The 21,878-nt window shown below is 45.4% G+C and overlaps 1 protein-coding gene across 3 annotated transcripts in view; it reads left to right on the top strand.

Annotated features, from left to right (window-relative positions):
• The window catches only part of B3GALT1 (beta-1,3-galactosyltransferase 1), a 315,300-nt gene that overhangs the window by 168,970 nt on the left and 124,452 nt on the right, over window positions 1-21,878 (top strand). The window lies entirely within an intron of this gene.

Here is a 21,878-nt window from a genome sequence, read left to right as displayed (position 1 = left end):
GCACAGTTAGGGCCATGATGGGAATCGATCCCATGACCTCAGTGCTGTGAGTATTATACAGTATATGCCTACAGAGCAACAGGAAAGGCACTGACCTCTAAAATCATAGGGTAAAATGTCAAATATCTAATACACCATGACCATGTTGCAATGTAAGGGGTGCAATATAGGGCCTAATTCAGACCTGATTGCAGCTGTACGAATTAGCACAGTGGACGATTATTGATGAACTGCGCATGCATTTAAGCCGCAATGTGTGTGCAATGACTGCTAGCAAAATAATTCTGCTACTTTTTTCCTTTGCTAACTGTTCGCAAGATGATTAACAGGAAGTGGGAGTGTTAAGAAAAACACTAGGCATGCCAAAAAAAAAGCTAGGAGTGGCAGGAAAAAAGCAGGTGTGCCCAAGCGTTTTAGGGGAGGGTGTGTAACATTAGCTCCAGGCAGGATATGCCTGTATTCATGGCCAGGGGTGCAGAGAGGGAGGGGGAGCAGGTACAGTTTACCCGGGCCTGTCAGGGGTCTCGGGTCTGGACACACAGGTCTTTTTATTTGGTGGCATAATATGTGTGGTATTATATGTAATAGACATTACAGTGTGTGGCATAATTTGTAATGATCATTACAGTGTGTGGAATAATGTGTAATGGGCATTATGGCATGTGGTAAAAAATGTAATAGGTATTACGGTGTATGGCAAAATGTGTACTGGCCACTACGGGGTGTGGCATAATGTGTAATGAGCATTATGGCATGTGGTATAATATGTAATGGGTGTGTGACATGTGTAATAGGCATTACAGTGTAAATTTTTGTCCTTGTATCCACCTTGGAAGCAGTGGCGTAACAAGGGTCCGCAGAGTGTGCTGGGAGCAGCGTCCGTGGGGGACCGAGGAAGTTGTTGTACCGGGTCCAGGATTTCTCTTGGCGGCCCTGATTGAAAGTGAGTTCTTCTCTCTGTATACAGTACACCGAAATCAGGCTTGAGCTCCATTGCAGCACGGCGCCTGATTGCTTATGTGGCTCTCCATGGACTCCTGTGCAGTACGGCGCCTGATTGCTTATGCGGCTCTCCATGGACTCCTGTGTTTACATTTTTATAACACAGGAGTCCATGGAGAACCGCACAGGCAATCAGGCGCCGTACTCCTCCGGAGCACAAGCCTGATTCCAGTGTACTGTATACAGAGATAACAACTCACTTTCGACTCAGGACATTGCAGCAGTGGTGGATACTCTCTCCCATCTCGCCTGCTTCTTCCGGTGACGTGCTGCTACTGCGGGGGTCAGGAGGAGGAGGGTCCACAATAGATATATCGAATCTGACCCATCATGGGTGCTTTTAAGCACCCATGATGGGTCAGATTCCGATATATCTTATGTTCAGCAGGTCCAACCCCCCTGATCCGGTCCGATGCGCATGGGACCGCGCATCGGATCACATCAGATGTCACACACATGCGGTGTTGCCCGATTTCACCTGATTTATCGGCCCAAAGTGACAAAATCGGCCCAAAATCGCATAATGTATGGGGGCCTTTACAAATTAAAAGGGTATGGGGTCTATTTACTAAACCTTGGAGATTATTATTTATTAACAGCTTCTTTTATAGCGCACAACTTTACAGAGAATATTTGAACAGTCATACGAGTCCCTGCCCCAATGGAGCTTACAATCTATCTTGCCTACCACATGTACACGCGGACAAAGACATTTTAGGGTTAATTTGTTGGGAGCCAATTAGCCTACCAGTATATTTTTGGATTGTGGGAGGAAACCCGGTTTCCTGATATGTCCGCATGCATCTTTGCTGCTGTCACGCCAACCACTATTCCTAGCACACCGGGTCGCTGGAGAATAATTAATTAATTTGATATAGAACACTTGTATATCTGTCTGCGACCGAGTCTCTGAAACTGTAGTGCTCTGAAAGTGATAAAATTTAGCGGTCCGCAGCTTTTAGAAATATAAGTTCTGTTCTGCTCCATATACAGAATCAGTTACACACAATATACAATGTCATACTGTATGTTAAATTTGAATGGGATCATTGAATAGACAGTAACTAGGTCAACAAACATTAGGTTGACACCACTAGGTCGACATGCATGAAGATCGACATGGCTGAAGGTCAACATGGGTTAGGTCGATAGGTCATTAGGTCGACACAAGCATTAGGTCAACATGGGGAAGGTCAACAGTCAAAAGGTCGACATGGGTTTTTTCCCTTTTTTTGTCCTGAATTTCGACACAATCGACATGGACACTGAAAGGTAGCACTGTGTCCCAACGCATGGCTCGCTGCGCTCAATATGCTTTGGGCATGGTGCCTCCCTATGCTCGGCACACTATTTTATTCTCCCTCCACACCCTAGTGGATGGTGGGGAATGAAATACCGCCTGTCGGCACATGACGGCTCAAACTAAAAATGAAAAACCACACTTTAACGTAATATTTGTGTCGACCTAATGACCTGTCGACCTAACCCATGTCAACAGTCAATCTTGTCGACCATGCATGTTGACCTTCAGTCATGTCAACCTTTATGCATGCTGACCTAGTGGTGTTGACCTAATGCTTTCCTGGAGACCTAGTGACCATATCCTAACTAAAGTAATAATGACAGTGTCCTCTTGTGTCCTACTCACATAGTGGTCCCTTACATTCTATTACTATATTAAGTGCATCCCCCTTATGTAAATGTATGCTAATTGTGACATACTGTATTCTATGTGAGGTGTGGAGTCTAAAGATGCCATTAACCTGCCACTTGCTGCCCACCTACTGTACTTCATATCTCCAGGCTTCTCCCAGAGAGGAAACGGTCATAATACGGAAGTATGATTATAATACACTAACAATGTTATGTAACAAGCTATATATTGTGCATCCAACTACACCCCCTAAAATCAGTGTTGGAATTCATATTACTGTATAAAATTCTGTAATACAGAACAAAGCATAAATAAAACAGTTCCATCTCGTCATCTTTTACTGTACACTTACAAATTCTCCACTGTCACCATATCAAAACATGCAATGATAACACTTCCTAACGATAATTATTTCCACTGTTCCCCTTCACTTAGCACAATGAAAACACTCATGCATATCACATATAACTATACATACAGTAGATCTCATTGACCGCAAAACTATGCCTAACTAACCATGCAAAAATCATTACCAAAATAAATGCCAAGCTAGACCCTTTTTTTTTGCAATGCAACAAATCACAGTGTCTCAAACTCGGTCCTCAGGACACCACACTGTGCATGTTCTGCAGGTCTCCTCAAAGAATTGCAAGAGAAATGATTACAGATGGTGCCGCTCTCATTGTGGGGGCTTGGCCGGCGCATGGGGATGGACGAGGATGCACGAGCACCTCACGTGTTCGCGCGTCCCATTGACAAGAATAAGGCACGCAAGCGTCTCGTTTGAATGGCACCAGGAGACTGGCTTCATCTTTAGCTCCACTTGTGGCTCTTTTAAAATGTGTCAGTGAGTAATGAGCATACCTGTGCACCAGCCGGGTGACCTGGAAAATGTGAACTGTGTGGGGTCTTGAGGACCGTATTTGAGAACCACTGCAATACAGCAGGGCCGAAACTAGGTGTTTCGGCGCCCGGGTCGGCAGTCATTTGGACGCCCCCCACACACAAAAAAAATTAAAAAAATCACTACCTTGGGGTCAGGCAGCGGGGGTCCGGGGACTGGAGAAGGTTAACGCCGGCTCCTATCGCTGCCGGGCGGTGGGCGGGAGGCAGATTTTGAAAAGACTTGCCAGACGCTGATTGGCTGAATTCAGCCAATCAGCGTCCGGCAAGTCTTTTCAAAATCATCAGCGCTTCCCGCCGCCAGGCAAATAGCGAGCGGCTGTGTATGTGAAAGCTGCCGCTACACCAGTCCCTGGACCCCCCCTGCCAACATACCTGTGTGTAGCGTCCAGGGGTCCAGGGACTGGTGTAGCGGCAGCCTTCACTCACTCCGTCTCCTAGCGCTATCTGCCTGGCGGCGGGAAGCGCTGATGACTTTGAAAAGACTTGCCGGACGCTGATTGGCTGAATTCAGCCAATCAGCGTCCGGCAAGTCTTTTCAAAACCTGCCTCCCGCCCACCGTCCGGCAGCGCTAGGAGCCGGAGTTAACCCACCAGTCCCCGGGACCCCGCTAGGACCTGGCGTTAACCCACCAGTCCCCGGACCCCCGCTGCTCATCCCAGGGACCACGCTGCCGGGACACCAAACTAGCGCCCCCACCCTCCAGCGCCCGGTGCGCGTGACCCCCTAGCCCCCCCCCCCTAGTTACGGCCCTGAATACAGTAAATGTATAATGACATTTAGTTAATATTTTTTAGCCAATTAAAGTTCATTTACGATATCCACATTTGTTTTTTATGAGATTAAACAAAAAAAACATTTGTTTCCTGTTCAGGGAAACATATGGGCTATGTGTTTGTGAAAGGCCTATTATATAAACTTTATTTCTTTAAAGTCATACGGAAAATAATATGACGGTGAACCTCCCTTTCATTTGGAAGTGGTAAAATAATATAGTAAATTATTCACCTTTCTGCTACTATATTTTATATAGTCACATGGTCATACTGCACTTCCTCTTGAATTTAATCAAATTTGAACGTTATTACTTCCTGGTGAGATAACTTTTCCAACACTGCCGAAGGCATACTTTGTACAGTTTCCTCGTAAGTGTACATTGTTGCCTTTTTATATTTTAAAATTAATATTAAATATTGCAGTAAGCTTTATAAATAATGAATCTGCTACCATTGCTTTTAGTCACTTCTGTTGTACTTTGTATAAACTGCTTAAAATAACTCATGTAAAATATTAATTATATTAAAAGTGCTAGCATTACAAAATGACTTTAGCCTTGTCATATTCATATATATATATATATATATATATATATATATCTCCACATGATCCGGCACTGCCCACCAGTGTATCATGTATAACTTGCCCGGGTGCTCGTCCGGTAGTCAGGGGATCCCTGACCACATACAGCAATCCCAAAAAAAACGTCACTCTGGGTCTGGTAAACTCAAAACGTAGTTTTACTGGTGCCTACGGCGTTTCGTGCCAAGCCCGTCTTCAGGAGTATGTCCTGAAGACGGACTTGGCCCGAAACGCCGTAGGCACCAGTAAAACTACGTTTTGAGTTTACCAGACCCGGAGTGACTTTTTTTTTGGGATTGCTATATATATATATATGTGTGTGTGTGTCAATGCATATTTAAGAAGTAACCATCATTGACTAAATAGTAAATAGTACAGAATTACATATATAAATGTACTAAAACAAAAATGGACCTTCTCTGATACAGATTTGAATATATTTGTCTCTTTCCTATTATGAACAAAACTAATTGGCTATTCTGTATGTGCATGTTTAGTTATGAAATGGGAAGTTAAGTGTTTTCATTTACAATACAATTTAAAAATGTAACAGAAGCAGTGGTGCAAGTAGAATTTTTTTCTTGGTGGTACTGATAGACTCCACCAAACATGGGCATGGTCATGTGTCATCAGGGGGCGTGGTCACACAAAGCTAGAGGAGTGACTAAATGACAATAGAGGTTTGGACACAGGAGACAGGGAATGAGAAACAGGGAATGAGAAACAGGGAATGACTGGGGGTGGGTTGGCTCTTGCTTGGGGGAGAGCCAGGCAGCTTGTGCTTACAATTGTGGAGCCTGCTCTTCATGCTGTCGGCGCTGCTGATGCCTGTCAGTGTGACAGGCTAAATCAGCAGTAGCCGGTAGCTGCATACAGCACCAATCATAACGCTGGGTGGGCGGGCTGCGGATGCATTATATTTAGACTTAAAATGAAAATAGAAATGACAGTGGATCAGGGGTAAGTGGTACTGCGTACCTGCAACATATTTCTTACAGGTACTCTGTACCACTCCGTACCCCCTTACTTGCAACACTGAACAGAAGTTATAAAACTGAATATAAATCGAACACAGCGGGGAACATGCAGGGAAAATGCTTTACCAGTCTGCCTAAAAAAGGTACTCTCAGAGCTCAAAACCTCAACGTATTTTATCTGTGTCTGACTAAAGATTTATATTTCTACAACAGCTAGGGGTTCCCACAGTCGTATAAATGTGCATGCACTACCTACTGCTTCTGTATTGTACCTTTACCACAACCTTTACTGCAATTGCACAACTCCGCATTCCTGCGCCATCTTAGTTTGTGTGTGAGGTACTTCAAACAGTTATGGTATAAACATCTACAGTGTCTTATTCTACCATCATATGGTCGACCACTAATAGTCGACAGTCACATGGTCAACAGGGTCAAAACGTCGACAGGGTCTGAAGGTCGACATTGAAAGGTCAACAGGGTCCAACGGTCGACAGTCAAAAGGTCGACAGGGTCAAAAGTTCGGCAGGTAAAAGGTCAACATGGTTAAAAGGTCGACATCAAAACGGTCAACGTGGTCAAAAGGTCAACATCGAAAAAAGGTTGACGTGAGTTTTTAATGTTTTTAGGGTGTCTATGTTGACATAGGTCGAGATGGACACTAAAGGCGGTATTCAATGAGGCTGATTCGCCAGGTTTTTATGGCGATTTTGTGCTGTAAGGCGAATTTTTGACTAAAACGGTGAATCAAAGGGTATTTTCAGGAGTGAGTGGCTAATTGCCAAGCACAAACCTGCAAATTCCGGCGCTAAAAATAATCGTTTGTAGTACTTAGGTAATAGTAGTTTAAATATATATAAACACCAATTGCTGCATGTGCTAAGTGAGTTAGACTGAACTCAAAAAAAGAAATGTAGAAAGTGGGGTTTAACACTTTGCGCTAATGGTGTAATTGTTGCTCTGGTAGATATTAGTGAACAATATGAAAACTGGACACACCTCTGAATTAAGCTTAATTCAGAGGTGTGTCCAGTTTTCATATTGTTCACTAATATCTACCAGAGCAACAATTACACCATTAGCGCAAAGTGTTAAACCCCACTTTCTACATAAAACGGTGAATCACCCTATTCAATGACCAGATGGCGAATACATTTCAAGGTTTTTTTCGCCATGATTCACCGAGTAGCAATCGCTATCTTTTTATGGTGAAGTGGAATGTGAGGAGGGGCATGCTATTTTTATTCATGTGCTGTAAGCACATGAATATATATTTAATTAAAAAAAAATATATATATATTTTTTTTTTTTACACAGACCAGCCAGCAGGGGGCCGGAGCCGCTCATTAGATATTCATATATTCACTTCACCCGATCATTACATATGCATGATCGGGTGTAGTGAATACACCCGGTCCCCTGCTGGCACCCCCGGTGGGCAGCCTATGCTGCCTGGCACCCGGGGAGCCCACCTCCCCCCCACAAACGTTCTGGGGCAGGCAGGGAGACTTCCATCTCTCTGCCTGCCGCCGTCCTCAGGCTCCCTGCGGCATTCGCCCAGGAGTCAAAATTCGCTGGTCAGGGGCAGCGAGCCCCTGACTCCTTGAATACTGGAGCCGGCGAGGTTTTCGGAACGCGGCGAGCAGTGGCGAATGTGCAGCGAATCCTAAACAGGATTCGCTGCACATCGCCAAAATGCACATTGAATACCGCCCTATGTGTACCGCGTCCCCTCACATGGCTCACAGCGTTCGCCATGCTTCGGGCTTGGTGCCTCGCTGCACTGGACACACTATTTTATTCTCCCTCCATGCCCTAGCAGATGGTAGGGCATGAAATACCGCCTGTCGGCACATGTCGGCTGAAATTTAAAAAAAAAAAGCATTTTGACCTTTTCCATGTCGAACTTTTGACCATGTCGATCTATTGCATGTCGACTTTTAGACCGTCGACCTTTTGACTGTGGACCGTATGTCTGTCTATCTTGATCAGTCCGGATACCACTTCAAACACATGTTCCTCCTGGAAGTAAGTACTGTAAATATCTCTGCTACCATTGTCTCTCGTGTCAAACCACTATCTCTGTATTATAGCTTGTGCTACAGCTGTTACTGCTGACAACTGAAGTTATCCTGAATAAACCTCCAAGCCTATTTAACAATTGGTGTGGTATAACACACCAACAGTTGGGATCATAAGCCTGACATCGCCTGGGATCATAAGCCTGACAGTCATAAGCCTGACATCGGAATCCAGACTGCCGGGACTCAGATAGCGGGGCGAGCGCAACGATGCCCCTCCCGGGCTCGTTGCGCTCGCCACGCTGTAGGCACAGTGGCTCACTACGCTCTCCACCTATTATCTTCTTCCTCTATGGGAGTCGTTGACCCCCACAAGGGAGAATAGCCACTTCCCATCTGTTGGGGTTTTAACAGTTGGGATTCCGAGTCAGTGTAATGACTGTCGAAATCCCAACTGCCGGTCAGTCATCCGGGACCCTTAACAATAACCTGTCTGGCTTAAACACCAATTATGCTGGTGCCTATTTATCTGCACCAATAGGACATATCAACAGTTTACATTCATAGCTTAAATAGTAGCTATTAATGTGAACATTTCATATTTCATGTAGCTAATACACAGGGAAAATTACATACAGTTATTTGTGCTTAGGTTAAAATTTATGTGAGCAGTACTGTTATGGATCCTAGGTCAATTATCAAGCCAGTCAGTGATCTGGGAATTGGTTATGACATCACTAGGGGGTGGGAAATGCTGATATTAGGTAGAGGAGCATGTTGCTCTGTGTCAGACTCTGGGGGTTAATTTAAAGTGGAGCCTAGACTGGCATTTTCCCTGGCCCCTGAATAAACTATGTGTCATTTGGTGTATCTCCTCTTTTGTTTGGAACACACGTTCTGTAACTAAGCAATTCACTTTCTTTTGTAACTAAAGTGTTCATTTACTAATCTACTTTCACATACGCTCCAGAACCCTATCTTTAAGGATGTGTGTGGTATAGCCATTGATAATGTGACATCCAGGCAACTATTAGTGTCAGTATTTCAAGATGATATAGTGACAGTCTGTGCAAATTTTTTTCCCCTAGACTAGAGATGGGTATGCCATGACAGGAGCCTATAACCAGGCAGAGAAACTCGGCGCTGCAGCGGCAGTACACACTGTGCACTGCCAAGATGGCACAGCAACTAGTCCACTCTACTAAAGAACAGGTGGACTTGGAGGCGGAGCCTGGGGCATCACGTAGGGAAGCATGTTATACACAAGGGCCTTGTACACTACAGTACACATAACTGGGCATACATATAAAATCTATGGTATTTATGTAATATCTGGGCGCCCGATTTTTTTATTGCATCGCATGCAATATAGTGGCATACAATTCATGTGATGCGATTTTTCATTGTAAAGACCCGATTTTTAATTGTATTTAATATGTATTTCATAACCCCACTATCCAACTACGCATGGAGTTGATTGTATATAGTGTGGCGAGTGAAGCGAGCCCCGCGAGGGGACGCAAAATACATGTAAAGTAATCTGCGGCCCCTCGTGGGGTTCGCTGCACTCGCCACGCTTCGGGCTCGGTGGCTCGCTGCGCTCGCCACACTATATAGAATCAACTCCATGCGTAGTTGGATAGTGGGGGTATGAAAACACCCATGGTTGACTATACAAATTAAAAATCGGGTCTTTACAATGAAAAATCGCATCGCTTGCCTTAAGTAGTGGCATGCAATGAAAAAATCGGGCGCCCAGATAATACATAAGTACCGAATCTATATATATAGATTCTATATGCAATTAAATTAAATTTCTGAGGGTAATGGATGGTTACTCTGCCCAGACACAGACTGTGTCTCAAAACAACAATGTGAGAGCTGCTCAATCAAATTGGTAATGCCCCCCAGGTGCTGCAAGGGAGAGGGATTTAACCCAAAGCACACCAACGGGCATTAGTAATAAGATTTGAATAACCAACATAATAGAAGGCAATTCAGAGATCTTAGTTAAATATATTTAGCAAAAGATAGACTGTGTCTCGGCAGCGCATCCGTCCATTTCCCAAAGGAGTTTCAATTTTATTCTGTTTGGGGTAATTTACCCCTGTTCCCTGACCACTGGTGTAAGAGAACCTGGGGCTCTTTTGTGTTTTTATCATAGGTGGTGGGTATATTTATCATAGGTGGTGGCAGTAGATGGGAGATAGCATAAACAGTGTGTGTATTATATTAGGCTCTGCCCTCACTGCATCAGGACTTGGAATTTGCATGATCACAGTCCTGACAGTAGTTCGATACAATTAAAATGAATTAATTAAGACTATAATGGATCTGATTCATATTCGTAAGTAGAGCAAAAAAAAGCGTGTTTGTGGAGCAATGTAAGTGGAGCAAATACATTTATATTTATACTGTGCAGGGTAAACATTGTCAGATTTTGCATTCAACCCACATGAGTTAGTCAGCTTTATTTTTACACTGCAATTTAGATTTAATTCAGAACACCTCATCCAAATCTAAATCTTTCTGCACCTTGTTACATCTGCCCCACCTTCAGTGCAGCATGGTTTTGCCCAGTTATGTACTCAGACCTAGTATTTTCTGAATGATTTCTTTAAAAAATGTCGTTATAGCCAATATTTTAAAGAGCATATCATGGAGTACTGCCTTATAATTCTCTGACACCACTTTTAGGAGATCTATAGTATTTGTTACAGTAGAAGGATTGGTAGTTACAACACTTCTCCAGCCATTAGTATAGATTAAAAATGTATATACTGTAATGTACACTGTAATGAGACAATCATCTAACAAGTGGTGCTGTATGTTGACCATTCGGTGTAGAGAATTGTGCCTTAGCTAAAATTGCTCTGCCGTATACTCGCCATTGGTAGTGGTTTGCAATGCTCTTTTGCTCTTTCCTAAAGTTTCAACTGCTGTAGTTCTCAATGGGTGTATGGGATACAAAGGGAGACAAACATGATGCCTACCCTCCTGGATTTTGCGGGAGTCTCCCGGTTTTCGCCCCATTCTCCCGGACTCACGGAAATACCCAGGATCCTCCTGGGTATTCAGCCTGCAAGCTGAAAAGTCGGACTGCGCATGCGCAAGTCATGAAGCGCTAGGTCTATACTCACCTTCTATTAGGCATACAGGGGGAAATTTAACATGGTGAGAGATTCAGAAAGGGAGAGATTTGGTAAGAAATCTCCAGTTTTTTTTAAAGCGGCAATCATTTACACTGAAGAACCAGTTTAATTTTGCAGTGTAAATGATTGCCGCTTTCCAAAAAACTGGAGATTTCTTACAAAATCTCTCACTTTCTGAATCTCTCACCCTATTAAATCTCACCCACAGTATACTCACTTTGGACATTAATTTGGATCTCTGATGTCTATGTGGGTGTCTTTAATATGAATTGTAGGGAAACCCTCTCAATTGTAGTAGGAAATGTTGGATCTTTTCTTCTAAATATTTGTTACTTGTTATGTTACTATGCCACCTAAGGTGTAATTCCTCTAGTAGCGAAAGGGTTAAAATCTGAAACTCCCCCCTGTGTAATGAAGATCACCCAGGACCCATATGACAACTAGCATTCTATCTAGCTAGTTGGCATCAGCCATCACAGCAATGCTCTGTATATCACTTCACCTGCATGAATTACAGTTCTCTTATTCCACACTTGTCATATGTATTGTCAGTTAATGTATTGTGTCCTGTCACCTTGTCATGCATTTCTATCCAGCGTTATGTTAAGACACAAGATTTATGAATAATGTTTCTCCTTCATTGTCTGTAAATATAAATTATTTATAAGGAATATGTTTATCTCTGTGAGAATGAGACAGAATAAAAAAAATAACGACGCAATTCAACTTGGCTTGAAAAATAATGCTGTATATTAATATACAAAGGTTCTTTAATGCTATGCTTATTAGCCAATTCATTAATGAAGGGGCACATAAGGTGAATGCTGCACTTGCGGTGTAAGAGGCAGTGGGTTTGCAGCTATATGTATGAGCATTCCCTCCAAGGGGCCTATTTATTAAGCCAACGTCTTGTGGAAACATCTTTTCCCGCATGATAAAAGGGAAATTTTTAGTTTCAGGACCATTTAATATATACAGATATCCTGGGGCTATTTTACAAATGGAAATATCAGTGATGTCTTACATGTTCAGCTAATTACAGTTACCACAGTGCCCATAATTGTCAAATTTCATTAGTTAAGTTTTTCAGATCTTGCCCCTTGAATCCACTATAGCCTGTAGCCTACAGCAGTGGTTCTCAAACTTGAACCCTCAATTATCCCCAACAGGCTATGTATTGAGGATGTCTGTCTGTAAAAGCAGTAGATATAATAAAGAACATAACAGCAAAATAGATTAATTCACCCGTGCAGAATTAAAGAAATTCGCAAAACGTGACCTGCTGGTGGTATTTAGGGGCTGGAGTTGAGAATATCATGGTTGCAGAGTTGTCCACTTGCCCAGCACAAAGATCTCCAGGGCCAGATGTATCAAGCTTCAAAAACTGCTAAAATGGAGAGTGATAAACAACCAGCCAATCAGCTCCTACTTGTCATTTTTCAAACCCAGTCTGTAACGTGGCAGGTAGGAACTGATTGGCTGGCTGGTTATCACTCTCCATTTTATCACTTTTTGAAGCTTGATACATCTGGTCCTCAGTGCTGCAATAAGCAAGTAGTCAAGGCGATTTTCGGGTAAGTCACTGTCCGTATATGCTGTTTAGTAATGACTAATAATGTGACAATACCTCATTATTTAATTTCTTATTACTACTAATAGTGGCGAAATTGCAAAGCTGAATCACACAAGTAGCGTCTATGCCCATCTTACCAACTATTGTGACATTGATGAGTGACATTGTTATCAGACAATGGCCCTGATTCTAATTTTATCGGTCCCACATGTGCCTTTGCTGACCTGCACTGTCAGCGTGGCGCTCACACGGGGGCAGTGGTGGCGCCTCATACATGCAGGGCCAGCAACAGATATCTTGGGGCCCCATACACTTTTATCTCTGGGGCTGCCCACCCCATCAAACGCTATCAACCCCCTCCCATGCTAGAACATAAACTGGATGCACTCCCTCATCCTGTGGCCTGCTCTCTAACACACTGACGCACTCCCTCACCCTGCGGCCTGCACTCTATCACACTGATGAGCTCCCTCACCCTGCGGTCTGTGCTCCGACGCACAACCTCACCCTGCAGCCTGTGCTCTAAAACACTGACATGCTCCCTCAGCGTACACTCTATCACACTGATGCGCACCCTCAACCCACGGCCTGTGCTGTATCACACTGACGTGCACCCTTACGCCACGGCCTATGTCCACAACGCTGACGCACTTCCTAACCCTCCGTCCCGACCCCTAGTTCTGACCCTAACTGCTAGTGCTTAACCCTCACACAATGTGGCCTAACTCTTACCCCCCCAGCAGCCTAACCTACCCCACATATAAACACATACTGTATCATCATCCTTACCTTTCAGAGGCGTAGCTCCGGTGGAGCTGGCGGAGCACAAGCTGGCGGTAACATGTCACCTGGCGCCGGAGCACTGCAGCCGGCTCTTCCCCCCTGCTTGCCCGCTGTGCCCGGCATCAGTCTCAGTGGGGTAAGGTAAGTAAAAATCCGGCAAGCGCTCTCACTGCGCATGCGCCGTTTTGGGACGCCGGAGGCAGGGATGCGGCGCTATGACGTCATTGCACCGCATCCCTGCCTCCAGTATCCCAAACCGGCGCATGTGCAGTGAGAGCGCTCGCCGGATTTTTACTTTTCCCATTGAGACTGATGCCGGGCACAGCGGGAGTGGGGGAGCCGGCGGCTTTGCATGTTCTAGGCTAGCTGCTGCATACAAAGATGCAGCAGTGTTCATAGAGCAGTCAATTATCGGGCTTCTGAGGTAAAGTTATTTCTGCCATATTTTGTAATGTGTGCGCCGCTATCTGTGACAATACACGGTCTGCAAAAGAAATCAGTGTTTTTTCAGCTTTTCATTTTATTTTAAGTTCTTCTACTGTTATCACTTGCGCAGCGCTTTACAGAGAATATTTTGAACATTCACATCAGTCCCTGCCCCAGTGGAGCTTACAATCTATATTCCCTAACACACATATACACGCACACAGACATTCTAGGGTTAATTATTGTTGGGTGCCAATTTGCCTACCAGTATATTTTTGGATTGTGGGAGGAAACCAGAGTACCCGGAGGAAACCCACGCAAGTACGGGGAGAATATACAAACTCCGCACAGAGCCATGGTGGGAATCGAACCCATGACCTCAGTGCTGTGAGGCAGTAATGCTAACCATTACACTATCTGTACTGCCCATATGAGCAGTAGTCCATGGGGCCCACACTACAAACACTGCACCATTTTTTTTAATACTTACTCCTCTGGAGTCCCGAATGAACTCTACAGCACAGCTGGAAGAGAGTCCTCCTCCACTCTTAGGCCCTTATTATGGTTCACTCACAAAGGAAAATTCCTTCTAAAATGGACGAAACCATGTGCACTGCAGGTGGGGCAGATGTAACGTGCAGAGAGAATTAGGGGCCTTATTCTGGTTGGAGCGGCCGGGCCGTACGCGTACGTCCCGGTGTTTTTCATGATCTGCGCATGTGCAGATACGCTAATGCGCCGGCGCGAACACTCCACAACGCTTACGGCCGGGTCTCAACGTGCGAAAAAACCTGTACGCGAGTGTACGGGTAATGGGGGCGGCATAGGGGCGTGTTGATGGGAGCGGCCGAAATAATGAGGGAAAATGGGCGTAAATATGGGCGTACACGGGGGTGTGCACAAAAAATGAGCGGTGCTACTACCGCACGATCGACTAAGGCACCGTTCATTTCGGACACAAAACAGGCGTCCGCCAACCGCCATCTCAAACCACCCCTACAGATACCGCATGCCAGCGTGCGCCTGAGTTGGCTAATTTACGCTGATTACTACTCAAACACATACACCTGAATGTAATAAAGGTGCCCATACACGTTACAATTATTGTATACAATATTGTATACAATATCGCATCTCATCGCATATCGGTTTTGCGATGAGATCAGATGAGATGTGCAGCACATACTTTTTGTACTAGATCTCATCTCATCTGATCTCATCGCAAAACCGATATGCGATGAGATGCGATATTGTATACAATATTGTATACAATAATTGTAACGTGTATGGGCACCTTTAGCAATGCTGCAGTCTATTAAGTCCAAACCATGATTTCACTGCCTGCAAGCCACACACACAGCACGCAAACACATTGGAAGCTTATGTTGCTATACTTCTCCACATTTAAAGGTTTGTTTAATTTAAGGTAAGAATCTTTTTATACGCTAAGGTAGGTATTTGCTAAACAGTTAGACACATTCACTACGTGCTTTCATAGACTTTACGCAGTAGCACACTCAATCTACACAAGTCGACATGTGTCAACGTGTTCACTCTAATACTAACATAGGTTTTGTATTTAGGATACAATAACATAAACCACATCTAACACCTACAAAGGATGTTTCAGCAATGTTTGAAGCCCATGACCACTATTTTCCACACAATCTTTGTATAGTACCCAAAATAATGACCTGTACCACTATCTCATCTGCTATGATTTGGATTTGACTAATCTCTGGATGTAAGATGCCACCAATCACATTATTGCACTCTCATCTCTCTAACAAAGGATTCCTACATCTGCTTATGACACTGTAAAATCATATATATTTAAAAAGTTATGCATGTTTGTTCACAAGCTAATTTATCATGTTTGGCCCATTCACACATCTTTTTTTAGGGAGGACACATATGCATTCCTACACAAATGTACCTTTTCACCCTTGTTTGTTTGCCTCACCCACTCCATGAGGAAAGCATTGTTCTGGACCTGCTTTTACCTACTACTGTAGGAGCTACCTCACCTGCACACAAACTGCTTTCTCACCTATTAAGTTGCTCTGCACATGTGCTGACACAAACTAATTAGCAGGGAAAAGTTGGATAGGAACATGGGAATGGCCATGGAGAGGGTTACACATGGGAAACTTCTACCACACTTCAACAAATGTTCAAAAATACCCTGGTCAGTAAGTACACATAAATCTAGTATTTGTTTCACACAAGAAATGACACATACCACAATTTAGATTTAATTTGTAAAATAAATTTATTTGCTGTTCAGCATCACAGCTTGACACTTTAATGTGAGAAATCAAATAAACAAATAAAATAGACACACAAATAATAAAACAGCCAGAACAAGAGGTTGCATATCTCCAAACATGTGTTACCCTGCAAATGCAATGGTGAAAGAAATGGGGACACCAGAATACGTACTGCAACAACCAGGGTGAATACTAAGCAAGATACACACCACCAAAAAAAAATATCCTGCATTTGTAGAGGTCAAAATGCGAACTTTCATGCCCATGGCACGCAAATGGATGGATGGCCAACTCAGGAAGCGGATGTCCAGTGCAATTTAAACCTTTGGGCTCCAACCACAGAGGAAGTGAACCAGGTCTCATTTGGGCCCTTTTTTGCCCCTTTTAGATGGGGCCTTGGGGACAGGGGCCTTTGGCTCAGCTGGCTTTCGGCGTCTTCCCCTAGTCGACACAGGAGGGTCAGCCGAGGTGGAAGGTTGGGGAGCAGCTTGGGGTGGGGCAGCAGATGGGGGATTGTCCCTTAGGGACCTGGCGGTGGACAGCTGCTCCGCAAGAAGTTCATTCTGGCGGCTGAGGTGTTGGCCAATGCTTACTATGCCAGCCGCCAGAGTTTCATTAATGCGGTTCAAGGCCTCAACCTGCAGCTTGTTTGTGGCCTTCCTCTCCGCCAGAAAATCCGCCACCTGCTGCTGACGGATCGCAGCATCCAGGCTGGACCACTTGCTCCACCTGTGGCTCTGCAGAGGAAGATGCTGCCGGTACATCCTGGCTTTCTGCTTCTGCTAGGATAAGAATTGAAAACAATGTCACCATCACATACGCAATAAAAAATATCTTTCTAAATACAATGCATTACTGTGACTTACCATCAAAAGCAGCATCAAAGACCTCCGCCGGGAGCTCACTGTCCATATTGGAGATCCCCCTGATCTCCCCCACATCAATCACGTCCAAGGAGTCCTGCTCCAGGGGGGTATACTCCAAATGGTCAGGCATAGGACCGCTCCCGGTGGACATGCTGTGGTTGTACCGGTCAGTCATCTTCCTCTTCAGTGTACTTTTGAAGTCAGTCCACCTACAAGTTTAAAAATACAAATATCACCATGAGATATGTGCACCACTGTGCTACGTGTAGGGTTACCACCTAGTCCCTTCAATTCCGGACACATGTTAATTACACAGGTTCTGTGGCAGTTTAAAATTAGGTGAAGTGGAGTCTTGAAGTCAGCCAGCCACAGAACCTGTGTAATTAATATGTGTCCGGAATTAAACGGACTATGTGGTACCCCTAGCTACGTGACATTTCCTAGTGTGGGTGCTCTTATGTTTTTTTGCCATATGTGTCCCACACACACATTCATGTCTAAATTAGGAGGCATTTCAGTGTCTCATCTCATTCATTAGGCCACTAAATGCACATACATACATCACTATGCAGAAATGACATCATCCATGGCCAAATTAGGCACCTCCACCTGGTGTGAAACTACACATTCCACCATAGCTTGACAATGTGGTTATTATGGAGTAATTTAACTATGGAATGGCATACTGGGATGTGTAGTTTCTCACCAGCTACATGTGCACAGTTTGCTTATTCTTGTTTCAGTAGCATCATATGGAACATGTTACAACAACTCTTTCAAAAACACACTTTCTCTTGTCCCATCACATACTTAACATGAGCAGAACTGTGCCCATAACCTCACATCACACCAATGGTGCATGTTTCATATATCAATGTGGGTTATTAGACATGGTTGTGTTCACATGTGACATTGAAGTGTAGCACTATCTACAAACACACCTTTCTATTAGTCTCAAAACATACATGTAACATATGTACACACATATGACATCAGGGGGACAAAGACCAGGGCAATTTTTCAGCAGTCTCCAGCAGGAACTGAGGCCCTTATTCTAGTTCACTCTTTCTGGCCAAATATTTCTTTGATGGACAAAACCATGTGCACTGCAGGTGAGGCAGGTGTAAAACCCCACCCAAATCTGATTATCTCTGCACAAGTAACACCTGCCTCACCTGCAGTGCACATGGTTTTGTCCATCTAAGAAATATTTGGCCAGAAAGAGTGAACTACAATAAGGGCCTCAGTTCCTGCTGGAGACTGCTGAAAAATAGCCCTGACAAACACACTAACCTTTTCTTCACCGCGTCCCAATTTCTGACCACTGGTGCCACCTGGTTCACTTCCTCTGTGATCTTGTCCCAAAGCTTTCTCCTTGCACTGGCACCCGGCTTCCTGGTTGCCAATTCAATCCATTCGCGTGCCCTGGGCACTAGAATTCGCATTTCGGCCTCTACAAATGCAGGGTTTTTCTTTCTGGTGGTGTTATCCTGCTCAGTCCTCACCCTAGATGTTGCAGCTTGTTTTCTGGTGGCCCCAGTTCTCTCACCATGCACCTGCTGGGTCACACCTGTTTGGAGAGATGCAACCTCTTGTTCTGGCTGGTTGCTTGGCCCTTGTGGAGCTGGTGGAGGTTCAACAGGGCCTGTTACTGAGGGGCCCGCTTGATCTTGCAGGCGACTCCTCTCTTGGGCCCTCCTTCTCCGCTCCTGTTCCCTCTTGTTCAGTGCATCAAGCAGGGATTGTGCTGTAGCTCTCTGCAGAGCGTCCTCAGCTGCGGAATCGTCTGAGTCAGACATGTTTGCAGCAATTGTGGGCTGCATCTGACTGAATATTTATATGTTAATCTCCCGCCATGAACAAGGGGGCGTATATTTTTTCCCGCAATGTAGATGCAAATTTACGCCGATATTTCCCGCCGATAATTCCCGCTTAAATTACGCAGGTCTCAACGCACCTGATCAATCACCTGTATATGCACATACACAGGTTGTGGAGCATTGTGGGCTACATCGTGAAATGTGTGCACCTGTCATTCCAATGATGAGTGTTGTCAGCTGGTATCTGTTGGAGTTCGTGTATGCCTTGTGAGTCACATTTCAAAACATCACGTTACAATGCTTTCCTTACATATGTAATGTGTATGAAATTGTCATACAGCAACATGTCGCATTGTGGCCCTTTAAGCAGCGTAGTTATGACTAGAGGGTTGCGTGTATTATTTTCCGCACACTGTAAATACAGTACTCCTCTCCATGGATATCGGTGTATCGTGCCCCCTTTAAGCAGCGTAGTTAAACGTAGAGGGTTGCGTGTATTATTTTCCGCACACTGCAAATACAGTACTCCTCTCCATGGATATCGGTGTATCGTGCCCGGTGTATCGTGCCCCCTTTTAGCAGCGTAGTTATAAGTAAAGGGTTGCGTGTATTATTTTCCGCACACTGTAAATACAGTACTTCTCTCTTCATTGAATGCATGCTGTTGGTTGTGGTGTGTGTATATCGGAACGGTCCGCGTAAGTTTCTATTCGCATCCAGTTTGTTAATGTAAGAGGGATTAATAAAGTTAATACCAAACAAACAATTTTTTCGACCAATCAGCAAGCACCAAAAGTGATATATGTACCTGCAATTAATAACTGCGCCATTGCCACTATGACTTGTCCTCGAGCTAGGCCCTTTTCCACCTCTGAGCTTTTGGCCCTGGTCGAAGTTATGGACCGTCACCTGGGGCCCAGGGGCCCATATGTTAGTAATGCGGACAAGCGGCGGGCGTATACTGCTGCCCGCCGCCTGATCTTCTCGACGACCGGCGTCCGCAGAAGCCTGGGGCAGGTTGAGCGGCGCTGGTCAGACCTGCGCAGGCGGCAGCCAGTGTTACTCAGCAGCCTTCGCCGCCATATTGCCCGATGTAAGTTTTGATTACTAGTATGTCAGCGTTTTTTAGCAATGTTTTGTGTACTTTTTATAAATATGTTCCTGAGTATGGGGGTGTATATGGGGGTGTATATGGGGTGTATATGGGGTGTATATGGGTGTATATGGGGGGTATATGGGGGGATATGGGGTGTATAGGGGGGGTATATGGGGGGGATATGGGGTGTATATGGGGGGTATATGGGGTGTATATGGGGGGTATATGGGGTGTATATGGGTGTATAGGGGGTGTATAGGGGGGGGTTTAAGTAGTTGCTCAGTTTTTGGGTGTAGGATATCAATTAGTTTGCATGATAAATGTCTGAAATATCACAGCAATGATAATTTTGAAGGTTATGAGCATGACTAATGTGAATTTTTCTTTCCCCCTTTTTTATGAAACCCAATCTTCGATTTCTATGCCATCAACATGAACATTTCAGCACGGGCAAGGGCACGTATGGAAGCCCGGGAGCAGGCAGCCCAGGACCAGGCAGCCCGGGACCAGGCAGCCCTGGACCAGGCAGCCCTGGAGGAGGAAGAGGAGGAGGAGGAAGAAGAGGAGGAGGAAGAGGAGAAGGAGGAAGAGGAGGAGGAAGAGGAGGAGGAGGAAGAAGAGGAGGAGGAAGAGGAGGAGGAAGAGGAGGAGGAGGAAGAAGAGGAGGAGGAAGAGGAGAAGGAGGAAGAGGAAGAGGAGGAGGAGGAAGAGGAAGAGGAGGAGGAGGAAGAGGAGGCCGAGACAATGGCTCATGCTTGGTCCCACACAATTTCCCCATCCCCTTCCCCCACCCCCTCCCCAACCCCCACCCCAACCCCCACCCCCACCCCCTCCCCAACCCCCACCCCACCCCCTCCCCAACCCCCACCCCCACCCCCTCCCCAACCCCCTCCCCCACCCCCACCCCCTCCCCACCCCATTTCCTACCCCCCTACACCTCTCCACCACCCACCCCCAAACCTCTCCAATCCCCACTCACACCCACTACCTCTATCCAAATTCCCATCCCATCCCCCTTGCTCCTGATCCCCCCAACCAACGCACAGCCAACCAGCGGCGACCAGGATGGCTCAAGTAGCCGTAAGTAAATAATGTGTCTAATGTTTACCTACACATTTCTACACATAAACAATCACAACAACCACATATGTGTATCCAACATCAACATTAGTTGCAACATATCACTGCAGGGCGACCATGAGGTGTGTCCAGTGGCGTAACTATACCTCCGCAGCCCCCGCGGTGGCGGGGGGGTGCAGACAAATTGGGGGTGCCGCCGGGGGGGCTGCGGAGGTATAGTTACCTGTGGTCTTCGTCTCGCCCGGCTCTCTGCCGGGACCTGCCTGACGTCACGGTCCCGGCCGGCTCCTGCTGCAATGAAAACTGACTATTATAAAATGGCTGCCCCCATACTGCAGACAGTTTTCTGTCTGCAGTATGGGGGCAGCCATTTTCTAAGAGTCAGTTTTCATTGCAGGAGCCGGCCGGGACCGTGACGTCAGGCAGGTCCCGGCAGAGAGCCGGGCGAGATGCAGACTTTGGGGACAGGTAAGTGTGAGAAGGGGGGTCAGGTTAGGTGGGGGGGTGGCGGGTGGCGGGCGGGCGGCGGCGGGGGGGGGGGGGGGGGGGGGGGGCGAAAAAACATCCGGCGGGGGGGCGCTGAAAACCTAGTTACGCCCCTGGGTGTGTCCTGTCCTTCTCCAGGAACAAGGGTCCCCTTGGTGGTTTTTTGGAGTGTGGCCATGCCTCACCCCTTGAATAATTGACATAACAGTACATCCAATGAGATATCCGACATTAGTGGTGTGGTAGTAATGTGGCTCCAGGTGTTGGGTAACTCCAGTTCCCAGCATGATGTGCAACATAAATGTAGATATTGTTTTGTTAATAGTGTGTGAGGCCATGCGGATGCATGCTTTACAAACATAGCTGGAGGCCTATAATTTGTACAGCAATGTCCTAAATTTTAAATAGT

The sequence above is a fragment of the Crinia signifera genome, chromosome 7 (assembly GCF_055691185.1).
Source record: "Crinia signifera chromosome 7, ASM5569118v1, whole genome shotgun sequence".
Classification (NCBI taxonomy): domain Eukaryota; kingdom Metazoa; phylum Chordata; class Amphibia; order Anura; family Myobatrachidae; genus Crinia; species Crinia signifera.
This window is presented reverse-complemented; position numbering and strand designations above follow the sequence as displayed.